At 54.6% G+C, this 12100-nt stretch overlaps 1 protein-coding gene across 5 annotated transcripts in view; it reads left to right on the top strand.

The window, feature by feature from the left end:
* The window catches only part of SRC (SRC proto-oncogene, non-receptor tyrosine kinase), a 49645-nt gene continuing 37545 nt past the window's right edge, over positions 1 to 12100 (top strand). For 3 of the 5 annotated variants that reach the window (XM_016148294.2, XM_016148295.2, XM_016148296.2), the window contains exon 1: positions 1 to 197. The gene's annotated coding sequence lies outside the window, so the exon portion shown is untranslated. The remainder of the gene's footprint in view (positions 198 to 12100) is intronic. The other 2 variants (XM_016148297.2, XM_016148298.2) reach the window with 2 other exon arrangements.

The raw sequence follows: 12100 nt of genomic DNA, 5'->3' as shown, positions 1-12100 counted from the left end.
CCTCTTCTCTCCCTCCCCGGGCCGCCGCCTCCTCCTCCTCCTTCCTTTCTCTCTCGATCTGTCTCTCCCGGCCGGGAATCCATTCCGGCCTGGGAGCCGAAGCGGCCTGGCAGCCGTCTGCCCGACCCCCTGGCGGTCCGGCGGTCGGTCCTGCCGTGCGTCTGTCTGCTGGTGCGCTCGCCTAGCCGCCGGCCCAGGTGAGCGTCCCTCCTCCGCTCTGCGAGCCCCCTGCCCCGGCCGGCGTGGGAAAGCCCCCGCCCGGGGCCACCCTGGGGTCCGATCGCCGGGCTGCTGGGGGCTCTTGTCCACCCCTCCAACCTCCACCACCCCCCGGGCCGAGCCACGATCCCGGAGCGCTGGGAGGGCGCACGGGGATTTGGCCAGCGCGGCCTTTTGTTATGATGCTGCGGGGTGCGGGGGCTGGGCGGGGGTCGCGGGGGTCCTGCCTGCCCGAGGTTCTCCTCCGGTTCCTCCTCCCCTACGAGCCCCCTTAGAGCAGAGAGCCCTGCTGGAGCCCCCAGGCCGGGTCTAGGCCAAATCTGAAATCTGAGCCAGTAGGCGCCACCTCTGGCTGCGGCTGCCCGGCCTGGCGCCCCCGGCCTGGGAGGGGAGGTGGATCAGGGGTCTGGGGGCGCTGGGCTAGGGGCGCCTGGCCAAGCACCGGGATCTCTCAGTTCTCGTGGGGCTTTGGGTAGGGCCTGGTGCCACCGGCCTATAAGGGACTGGGGTCAGATTATGTTGGTACCTCTTATCTACAGCCCCCGGCTGGGCAGGCCCAGCCCTCTGCCTGCTCAGAAGTTGCCGAAAGTTTTGGGTTTTCGCCACTAGGCTGGGTCCATCTGCCTGCCTGGGCTAGGATTGGGGGTGGATTTGAGCCTCAACAGGGCCACCGCTTGCCCTGCTGTGTGTCCTCAGACAACTGCCTGCCCTCTCTGAGCTGGGGGTCTTCATCAGTGGCAGGTGGGCGGGCTAGGATTACCGAGCTGATGGAAGGATGGAAGGAACAAAAGGAGTGAGCCCGTGGGGTATCAGTTCAACCCCTGGGGTCTTCAGGCCGGCTCGAGTGTGACAGAACATGTGTGGCCCTGGGCGAGGCTTCCTGAGCTTCCAGGACTCTATAGTTGGGGCAGTGGTCTTTGGGTGACCTGGGGCGAGTCCAGGCTCAGCCACAGTGAGCTGAGATCACACTTCATTTCAAGAATGGGCCAGGCTGGTCTTGTTGCTGATCCTTTTCTCAGCCTTCTGGCTGGGGAGGCAAGACACCCGGGTTTCTCATCTCACTGGTTGACCTGGGCCAGGGGACTGCCCTCTCAGTTCCCATATGTGGAATGGGAATCCTCGGGGGAAGAAGCTGTGTTTCTGCAGTAGTGGCTTGGCATTTAGTAGGTGCTTAATGAGTGCTTTACTGGATGAATTGCTTAAACTGGGTGGGAGGTGAGTTGCTGGCCCTAGTGGGGCTCATCTCCAGAAGAGGATGGATTGGTACCCGAAAAGCCGCCTCATAACCCCTTGAGAAAGAAACAGCTTCTGCAGAGTCCTGCCACCCAACAGCTGTGTGACCTTAGGCAACTCATTGTTCCCTCTGGCCTTGGCTTTGAATATAAAATGGGCCATTGAGAATGATAGCTGCTAACATCTACTGAGAACCTCCTGTGAGGTGGGAAACCTTGTATGTCCTCATTTTGCTGATGGAGAAACTGAGGCTCAGAGAAGGGAAGTGACTTGCCCCAGGCTACGCAGAAGCTGGAATTAAAACCTAGATCTCAAAGACCCCATTCTGACTGCCCTTGAACCCTCCATTGTTATGGGAGCAGAATTTTCCCAGTTCTGGACCAGGCACATGGAAGTGTCAGAAAAGCCTATACTGGTGAGTGTGATTGCATGGAAGCCACGAGGCCTTTTGGGTGATGTGGTGATGTGTGCCTTGGTGATGTGGTCTTTCCACTGAGGGAAATGATTTATAGTGTGTCACTTCTCTCAGCTGACTGCCTGCCCAGGCCCTCCTGTGTGGTCCTTGGACCTTTGCTCCTGAAGGTGTCTCTGCCCAGAGTGCCCTCTCTTCTGTGAGCTGCTTATCTGCTCTTGCTCTTTAGGGCTTAGCTTAAGGCCTGCTTTTCCTAGGAAAGCCCCCCAGCTCTCTCCTCTCCCCTAGCCTCTTCTTGGAGCATGAACTATCCCTAGCTTACAGCCAATTCCTGCTTTTGCTTCTTCCCTGATTGTGACCTGGGGGTGGAGGGCTGTTTGGCTCTCTGAAGCCCCAGGAACCAGGGAGGAGATGGCTCAGTGACCTGCTGACAGGATCCCCCCACCAATACCCCAGGTCCTCACTTGACCCTGTTTTCCCAAACCTGCCTAGATACAAGTATCCATGACTCTGTATTGAATACTTACTGTGTACTAGGAGCTTTGAACTCATGCTGAACAGTGGTGGTGGTGGGGTTGGCAGTGGGAGCTGTAGGGAGGCATTGGGAGGCTTCCAGGAGATGGTGGTGCTGGGAGGAGCAGCAGTTCATTTATCAGAGAAGGGGGCAGGGTGCTCTTTTTTCCCTCTTGCTCAGATACTTCCCAGGGTCTCTGGGGTTATGGACATAGTCAGCCTGGGTGAGTCCTTATTGGGGACTTGTGACTAGATCTCCGGCCTCCCAGAAATTTGAGTATAGAGGGTGAGACAAATAGCAAACAAGTTACCAAACAAATGAATATATAATCACAGATATGATACAGGCCCAGAGAAAGGCATGGGGTACAGAGGGGTCCTAAAGGAAGCGAGTTGGTCAGGCATGGAGCTAGGGAAAAGGCTTGCCGGGTGGAGGAAACTGTATGTGCAAAGGCCCTGTGGTGGTGGGGAGTGTGTGCTGTTACAGAGAAACAATGGGAAAACCTGTGAGCTTGGAGCACAGAGAATTAGGAGGATTGGGTTAAGAGGTGCCATGAGGGGATGTTAGCAAAGCTGAATCACGTGGGGACATGTGGGCCTTCACAAGGGGGCTGAGTGGTGTCCCCTTTGTGAACAACCCCAATCTGGAGGCCAAGGGTACAGAGCTGGTCAAGTCACCTGGTAGAACTAGCTCTGTGGGCAAGTATTCTGTGGGGGCCTAGATCAGGTGTCAAGAGGAGGAGGCATTGGAGGCTGGGCTTTAAAAGTGGAGTAGGAGTTCACTAGCAGGAAGGTAGGAGAGGGTGAGAGCCGGGGGTTAGGGAAGTGCAATGCAGGGTGGCCGGAGGCTGGGAGTGAGGTGGGCAGCAGGGAGAGGTCAGCTGGAGACCAAAGGTATGGTAAGGGCTCAGGAGTCACACAGGCCTGGGTTCCAGTTCTGACTCTCTCCACTTGTGTGTCTTTGGGTCATACGCTAGAGCCATCTGAGACTTAATTTTCTTTGTCTTGAAAATGGGGACAATAAATATCTCCCTATCAGGCGAGGGTTAAAGGAGGGCTGTATGGCCACTGCCTGGCACCAGTAGGTCCTGAGGAAACGGGACCGGCCTTGTGTGGTGTTTGTTACACTGGGCGGGTTGAGTGGCTCAGTGGGTCTGGCCTTGACAGCTGTGTGGTGAAGGCTTTGAGAGAATGATCTCGCTGAGTCTGAAGATGCTGGTCCAGGCAGGTCTGACCTAGGAAAGGATGTCGGCAGCCAAAACCACCCATGTGCTGGGCAACTTGAGTCCCTCCCTGCCCTCTCTGTGTGAGGAGGCCAAACTGGGGAGGTGGGCCTCGCTAATCCCAGCATCGGCCCATTTTCCGGATGTAAATATTAAGATCCAGAGAGAGGAAGCCACTTGACTAGAGTTTCCCAGCTGCTAAGTGACAGGGCTGAACCTCGGCTGTAGGGCTCTGTATGCCTAGTCCAGTGCTGGGCACCACTAAGGACTTCCCATGTGTCTGAAGGCCTTAGAACCATAGCAAAGGCCCTCCATCCCCCTTGCTCCGGTCTTTTTGACTCCAGCCTCATTTCCTGCCTCTGTGGTATGGCCATCTTACACCTCTATCTCCCTTTGGGTTCCCATAGCTCTTTACTTCCCTTCTACTGCCCCCTTCCCCTTATCTCCGTGGTAAACTGTTCTGGTTTCTATTTGAGCCCCTGGGGGAGGTACTTCCTCTGGGTTACCTCAGTTTCCTCATCTCTGAAGTGGGATAATATGAGTCATGGCTCCCAGAATGCCCAAGAGGACTGAAATAAAGCATCTCACGCCTGTTAACTTGATAAATAGGGGTAGGGAAGAACCAGACATGGACTCAAGTCCTTCCTCCTCTGGCAGCTGGCACCCCCGTCCTGTGACTCAGTTTTTGAACTTGTAAAATGAGCATGGGGCATGCACCTAGTAGGACCACAGGGTGATTGGGGTGAGGCTGTACCTTAGTGGCTTACCTAGTAGCTGGCTTTGCATCAGGGGGAGGGTGGCCCAGTAGATACCTCCTCTGTATTCAAGGCCCCATTCCCAGCTGTATGTCCAAAGCAAATCACTTAGTCTCTCTGAACCTCAGCATCTGCATCCCTGCCTTGTAAAGATTAAATCAGCTAATGTCTCCCAGCAGCTCGATTCTCCTGGATGCTCAGTAAATGTTATATTTTTCTTCTCCTTTCCTTCCCTGTGAGGGCTCAGATATTATCTAGTCTTGTGGTGGCCTGGGGCTCAAATTCCCCAGATCTGAATTGGTGTGTTGAAAAGCATTCTGATGCCAGTCTTGGCTTTCATGAGAGAGAGCGCTGTGATAAATTGGTAATGTCTGCCCTGGACAGAGGATTAGAGAGCATCCTATGTGTGCCATGAGTTTGTTATTTCTGGTTTATTCTGACCTTTTCTTCACAGATGGGGGAAATGAGGCCAGAAAGACCCAGGATACATTATCTAAACTGGGAGAAAAATAAACATCTCTTGTCTTTTGATCCAGGGCTCTCCCTGCCTAGCAGACCTCCCCTCTTCACAGTACAGCCTGGGTGGGTCGAGTCTAGGGGTCAATGATTGGGGAGCATCCTAGAACTGGAAGCCAGACCCCCCATGTCCCCACTCCTTGCTGTGGCGAGCAAGCGACTTCCCTCGAAACTGGGCTCCAGTCCATCCCCTCCCCTTGGAACTATCCAGAGAAGATCCAGAATAAAACGAGAAGCCTGAGGGAAGGAGAACCGGATGATCTTGGCCAAGTCCCTTTCTGCTCTGGGTTTTGGTTTCCTTTCCCGTATGGTGAGGGCTCTTCTCACTCTGTGGTGGGGATCTCGGCTGGGGAGTTCTCCAGGGGCAGGTCTGGCAGAGTCTTCCTTGATGCCGGTATGTGGCTGAGGATGTCAGAGGGGCTGTGGAGATGTTGAGAAACTATGGGAAGGGCCCTTTGAACCCTCAAGCTCCAGGTGCTGGGGATTGGAAGTCGAGGTTGAGGTAGTGTTGGGAATCTTGGCCTCTCCCATCAAGGGCTGATTACCTTCTGGTCTACTTTGTCCTGATTTGTGTCCTTGACTTTGACTTTGTCTGATGTCAATGTCTTTGCATTGTGTCCTCTCTAGCCGGTCATAGCAAGTTCACTTATTCCATTCCTGGACCCATTATGGAGTGGACAGAACTTTTGCTCTGTTCATAGAAGAGGAAACTGAGGCTCAGAGAGGCCAAGGTCCAGGGCTATGGTTACCTAGTACGGTGAAGTGTGAGCCCAGACTTCTGGCTTCTGGGTGATTTGTGGCATCTAATTCCCACTAAGTCTGCCTCAGATTGGCTGAAATCTTCCCCTAGATAGGAGCAGGTATGCTGACTCTCTGGGCTTCCAGCTCTGGGTGATGATCTCCACTTGGATCTGGAGTTCTATGATCTTGCAGGAAACCCTCAGCTCCTAGGAGTGGTGGCATGTCAGGGTGCTCAATGGATGGTCATGGCATAAGGGGAGCAAAGCCTTTGGAGCCAGATGGATCTGGGTTAGAATCCTGACTCTGCCACTTGCTTGCTGTGTGTGATTGTGGCAAAATGATTGTTCTAAGGCTTAGTTTCCCCATTTGTGAAATGGGAATGACAGCTTGGACAAGGTGACGTGAGGATCAAATGAGCTAATGTGTGTCTGTGCTGGTGTAGAGCCTGCTTCATGTTTTCTGAGTGCCTGTGAGTATGACGGTAATTCCCTCATGAGATGGGAATTCTGGGCCTCTGCAGGCCAGCTGATCTGAGAATCCCAAGGGCTGAGCCTGGAACCTGTGTCCATAGTGGGCTTGTCTTATGGGGTGGGGCTGGGTGAAGGTTAACTAGAGACAGATAAGTTCCATGGCCGGATTGATTGGAAGCGGCTGGCTCTATCCAGCCTCCCTGAGCCCAGCTCCCGCCTCAGCCCTTGCCTGCCTGTGACTTGTCACAGCCTCCTGATGCCTTCATTCCTGACATTCAAGGCCCCCTCACTGAATGTGTCCATCTCTCTGAAGGTGGCCATTGATCGAGCATTGGATACTTTATATCTTTGCCCGCTTGGCCTGAGAGGCAGCTAAAGCTCAGAGAGAGGCAAATGGGCCCAGGATCCACAGCAAGGGCTCCTGGAGGTGCTGTTGGTCTGGGCTAGAGCTCTGTTCACACTCCACATTGTCTCCCATATTTCCCTTTTGCTCAGGTGACCCATTAGCCTTTCTGAACTGCTGGCTGTCTTCTTGCTTGTCCTGGGATGTCCAGCCTCCAGGCCTTTGCCTCTGGGGTTCCCATGGCCTGCTGCTCTCTCTGTCAGTACCCTTCGAGAGGCTGAGTGGCCTCTGCTTCCAGAAAGCTTTTGCTGACCACTCTCTCTGCCCCAACCTGAGTCCATACTTCCCTCCTTGGCACCCCCATTGCTCCTTCTCTGCCCTCTGTCATGGCTCTGACACCTTTTGCCTTAGAGGGCAAGTCATGTGACTCTCTTTGCTACTGTGGGAGTGCAGTAATAATCATCACTCCGAAGGGTGCCACACTTTATAGTTTATAAAGCAATTTTTACAATCACCTCTGAGCATCCTCAAGCAGGGCTGGGAAGGAGACAGAAGAATCATAATACTCTTTATTTGGCAGGTGCGGAAACTGAGGCTTCAAGTCAGGGTCATGCCAGTTGCTCTCTGTGGACAGAAGGAACTTCCCTCCCTCCCGCCCCCGTGAGCCCCCTGTCTCCCCAGGCAAGAACCTCTCTCTCAGAGTCCCATGAAAGCTTTGACTTATTGTCTAGAGGAGGGTCTGGAGTTTCAGAGAGATGAAATGACTTGTCTGAGGTCACATAGCCTGGAAGGCTGACGGCTGGGAGGGTTCCTTGTAGGAATTAGAGAAGGGACAGCTTGTGTCCACATGCTTACCCCTTCTGAGTGCAGAATAAGGTACAACCATGATCCTGAAAGAACAGTGAAGCTGCAAGGACCAGCCTTGGATTCTTTCAATAGTCACTCGTTTCTTCGGCACATAGTTGAGCCTTTGCTGAGTGCCAGGTGAACGGTTGTGCCCGATCCTCACCGCACCCCTGTGAGGCAGCGCTTTTGGCTCTCTTTCACCAAAGAGGAAACTGAGGCTCAGAGAAGCAAAGGGACTTGCCCGAGGCCGCCCAGTGCATGGATTTGGACCCGAGGCCTTCTGAACACCGCAGGCCTACCCCACCTCACCCGGCCTGAGCCCTTCTCTGCCTCCCGCCTGACCCCTGACTGCTCCTCCGGCCTCTCATAGCATCCCTGTCAGGGGCAGCGTGAAGGCCAGGGGGCTCCTCTGGGAAGCTTCCGCGGGCTTCCAACCCCGGGGGCTTCTCCTCTGCCTCCAACGGTTGTCACCCAATAGCCGTGTGATAGAAAGGGAAGTCAGTTCACCTTTCTGTGCCTCAGTTCCCCCATCTGAAAAGCAGGCAGCATCCACAGCATGGTCTTGCCCTAAGGACCAAGTGAGGTATTGTGCGTGACGCTCTCAGCGATGCCGGCACGTAGTTAAGCACTCAGTAAATGGTAGCTGCTCTTTTATTATGATTCGTATTGACCCGAAGAGGAAAAAAATGACAACCCCATTCTCCAGATAGAAAAACTGAGACTCAGAGAAAGGAAATAGTGTCTACCAGGCTGTAGTGGGTTGTCACAGCCAGAGTTTCCTGGGGCTTATCCCACTTTCCAGTGGGGGAACTGTCCCCTCCCGGGACTCAGGTTTCTCATCTGTGCAGCGGGTCTCTGCATATTGTGAGGGGAACAGTTCCATCATCTTGTACCAATGTGGCTCCTCAGTGTGCAGCCACCTGAGGGTGAGGGTGGGGGGTTGGTAGGGGTTCCTGTTCTGCTTGGGCGGGTAGGATCATGCCCTATGTACTTTGTCCCTGGGTTCTGCCAAGTTCCCAAGGCCCCACCAGGCCTTCTGGGTGCCCTGTGACTGCTGGATCCCAGGAACCATCACACCCTCTGTTCCCCCCCGCCTCCTCTGCTGTGTGTCCTGGGTAAATGGCTTCTCTTCTCGAGCCCTAGTTTCCGCATCTATGAGATATGGGCAGGGGGATTTTCCTCATAGGGCTGTTGGGAAGACTTGATAAGCTCATTCTGCCCAAATGCCTGCCCATGCCAGGCTTGTAGGACGTACCCAAGGATGGTAGGATTTTGACTCTCGGAAGAGAACGGCATTCCAGGCAGAGGACCCGTGTGAGCAAAGCTTCAGAGGTGGGACAGTTTAGGGAGCACCCTGAGCTAGGTGGGGGTAAGTAGGAGAGGACCTTCCACCTTCCAGGATTTGGACCGAACCTGAGGGAAGGGGCTGGGTATCAGCGCTGATTGTGGTTTGTTGACTTCCCTGCCCACCCTCCAAACTTTAGACTTCCTTTCGATCCTTGGGAGCGGCCACCTGCCTGCCCCGCCCCCACCCCTGCCAGGTGTTCCCAAAGGCCCAGGAACCAGATGAGCCACAGTTCTATTTGGGGACAATTCTGCTGTTCCCGTTTCTATCCTGTGCCCTAGTTTTAGAAACGACGTGGGTTTGGTTACCAGTTGGCCATTTGCAGAAAGGCCCCCCCCCCATTCCGCCCATATCTTAGGTCTGTGGGTAGCGTGGGGAAAACAGGACTCGGTACTGCCATTGGCAGTTGCTCCTGGTTTCTGCCCCTGGGTTCTCTGGGCAGGGAGCTGGCAGCTGGACTCTTGATTACCTGTTGGTGGTGTCTGGGCCTTGCGCTGGGTGCTAGGACTCCAAAGATGCATTCTGGGAGCAACCTGCACCCTGGGGGAGCCAGACCCAGGCCCCGATCATTGCCCTGCCACGGAGTAAGTGCCATGTGAACTGTGGCAGCCCATTACAATGCCAAGAGGGCTTCCCAGAGGAGATGATATCTGGTCTAAGGCTTAAAGGGTGAGCAGGAACTCAGGAGGAAAAATGAATGGTGCGGGCTCGCTTGGGAGAAGGGACAGCGCGGGCAAAGATCTGGAGGTGGGAAATAGTTTGAGGAGGTGTAGCCTGGGGAGGTGGGGAGCAGCAGGTCACATACAGGGTAGTTGGTAGTTAGATGGTGACTAGGTTGATCAAGCAACGCCTCAAGCCCTTGCCAAGATGCTCTGCCTTTGGCCTGGGGCTGCTGGGAACAGGGCAAGCCTCTTGCTGAGGCCTTCTCCTGAAGATGTGAAGGGAGGACAAAGAAAAGGATCTCACCCAGCTCAGGTGCTCAGTTACTATTGCCAAGTTGAAGGCAGCCCACAGAGACTGAGGTTCCAGATAGTAATCAAGAATTCTCTGCCTGGTTAGGGGCTTTGGAGGGGGTGGATCACGGAAGACTTCCTGGAGGAAGTGGTACATGTGACATACCTGGAAGGATGAGATGGTTCTCTGAGGGGAGGTGGAGCTTAAGCAAGGGCCTGAAGGTGTGGCCTGAGCAGCAACTCCTGTTGGAGCTCAGAGGAGCGGTAGAGTTTTGACCTGAGAGGTGACTGGTGCCAGTGAGTGGAGGGCCTTGGGTGCCTGCTCGGGAAGTCTATATGCTGTCCCTGGGCAGTGAGGAGAGACCACAGGGTGGGACTGCTCTATCCGGCACCCTAGGTAGTGCCCGGCTCAGGGTAGATGCTCCATTGGCAGTGTGGCTTTGGTGAGGTGGCCCTGGTGGCTGCGCCAAGAACAGATGGGCCTAGAAAGAAGGTGGGTGCTGACCAGGCATATGACAGGTCTGGGATTGAAAGGGTAACATCGGGGTGAGGGTGGGGGGCCCTCTTCCCCCTGGTCTGCCTACCTGTACATCCTTTCCCTGTAGATGCCCACCTGGCAGGAAGTGGTGGTGACTTTTTGGGGCCTAGCTGGCAGATTCCGAAGGAGCCTGGGACATGAGCTGGGTTTGGGGCAAGGGTTCTGGGTTTAGGGCTCAGCCTTCCTCCCTTATTGGGGAGCCTCAACAGGGCAAATATCTCTGTTCAGGTGAAGGGCCGGGCACACTCACGTCTCTAGAAAGGCCCTTCTCCCCTCTTGAACCCAGACAGTCAATTCTCTAAGCACAATGAGTTAAGAGCCATAGCCGAAGGCTCTAGTGCCAGATGGGCCTAGATTTGAACTCTAGCTTTGTTCTTCTTTGGCTGGGAGATCTTGGCTAAGTAATTTCACCCTTCTGAACCTCGGTTTCCACATCTGTAGAAACGAGGGGGTTATGCCAGAGCCTCCCTCCCAGGGCTCCTAGGGAGAGTTAGTGAGATTCGAGAGAGCTGTGCCCAGCACCATGCCAGCCCCTGGCCCAGCTGACGGGGGGTGCTGGAACCTGCTGGGCGGCTGAGGGTGGCTTCCGGTTCGCCTCAGGCTCTCAGTACTGAGGACAAAGCCCCTTTGTGGTAGGACAGATGGATCCTGGGAGCCCCCCCTTCTTTGGGGACCAGAGGGCTGCCTGCCCCTCCTCTTCACCCAGTTCCCCTGGGGGAAGGAGCGTCCTCAGACTGAGAGGATGGGAAATGAAAGTCGGGTTGTGCAGGAGGAGTAGCCAGACTGGCTGCAGCTGCTCAGGCCAGAGCCTGGCTGGTGAACTTGGGAAGGCCATTCACTTCTCTGTGCCACCTTCTCAGGGCCCCGGGCATCCCTGGCAGGTGTCAAGCCCACTTTGTGTGCCCTGTTCATCCATGCATGCATCCATCCATCCATCCATGCATCCATGCATCTATCCATGCATCCATGCATGCATCCATGCATCCATCCATCCATCCATCCATCCATCCATCCATCCATCCATCCGTTCATTCATTCATTCATTACCAAGTCCCCACTCCACGCTAGGCCCTGTGCTTTTGCCCAGCGTCCATTCTGACTGCATGGTATCCAGCTGTTAACTATTTTGAATATTGCACCCACTGCAGAGTATTCAGCTCTGAGACAGAAGTGGCCGCTGTTCTCATCAGACATGTACTCATACAGTGAGTTATGTTATCAGAGCTGCAGTCCACCCTAGGAAGAAGTTGAAGGTCGTCCTCACTTGAGGTGGGGGAAGTCAGCTTTTGAAATGAGACTCAAAGAGAGAACAGAGTTGGCTGGGTGTGTTGCTATTTAAACAGGTAGTCAGGGAGGGCCTCTCTGAGGAAGTGACATTTTAGTAAAGCACCTAAAGGAAATGAGGGAGTGAGGCATATAGGTGTCTAGGGGAAGTATGCTTTGGGTGGTGGGAACCGCAAGTGCAGAGGCCCTGAGGCAGAGGCATACTGCAGTCTGGAGGAGGGAGAAGCAGCTAGTGTGGAAGCAGAATGAGTGAAGTGGGGCTGGTAGAGGCCACTGTAGGGCCTCGGAGGCCCCTGCGAGGACTTTGTCCTTAGTCTTGGAGTATAGGTACAGGGGCTACGAGGGGTGTTAAGCAGGAGCGAAGGATTCAGACATGTCAGAAAGGTTCTTTGCCTCCAATCAGCCAGGCTGGAGGAGAAGGCTGGGCTCAGACTAGAAGGTGGCTATGTGGGAGGGAAGGAAGTGGATTCAGGTGGATTCAGGTGTTTAGAGGTGGGATTGACATGGCTTGGAACTGGGTTACATGGGGGTCAGGAGGAATTATCCTTCCTCTGTTGAGCTGCTGGTGATGAGGCTTTGCTGTAGACCACAGTGGGGTTCAGGTTCATGTTCGCTCCCCCTTTCCCTAATCCATCTGGAGGCACATAGGTCCAACAGCTTCTCCACCTTGTCCCGAGGGCTGGACTGAGTCCTCTAGTTCCTGCGACTT

Source organism: Rousettus aegyptiacus, unplaced genomic scaffold, assembly GCF_014176215.1.
Source record: "Rousettus aegyptiacus isolate mRouAeg1 unplaced genomic scaffold, mRouAeg1.p scaffold_m13_p_12, whole genome shotgun sequence".
NCBI lineage: Eukaryota > Metazoa > Chordata > Mammalia > Chiroptera > Pteropodidae > Rousettus > Rousettus aegyptiacus.
This window is presented reverse-complemented; position numbering and strand designations above follow the sequence as displayed.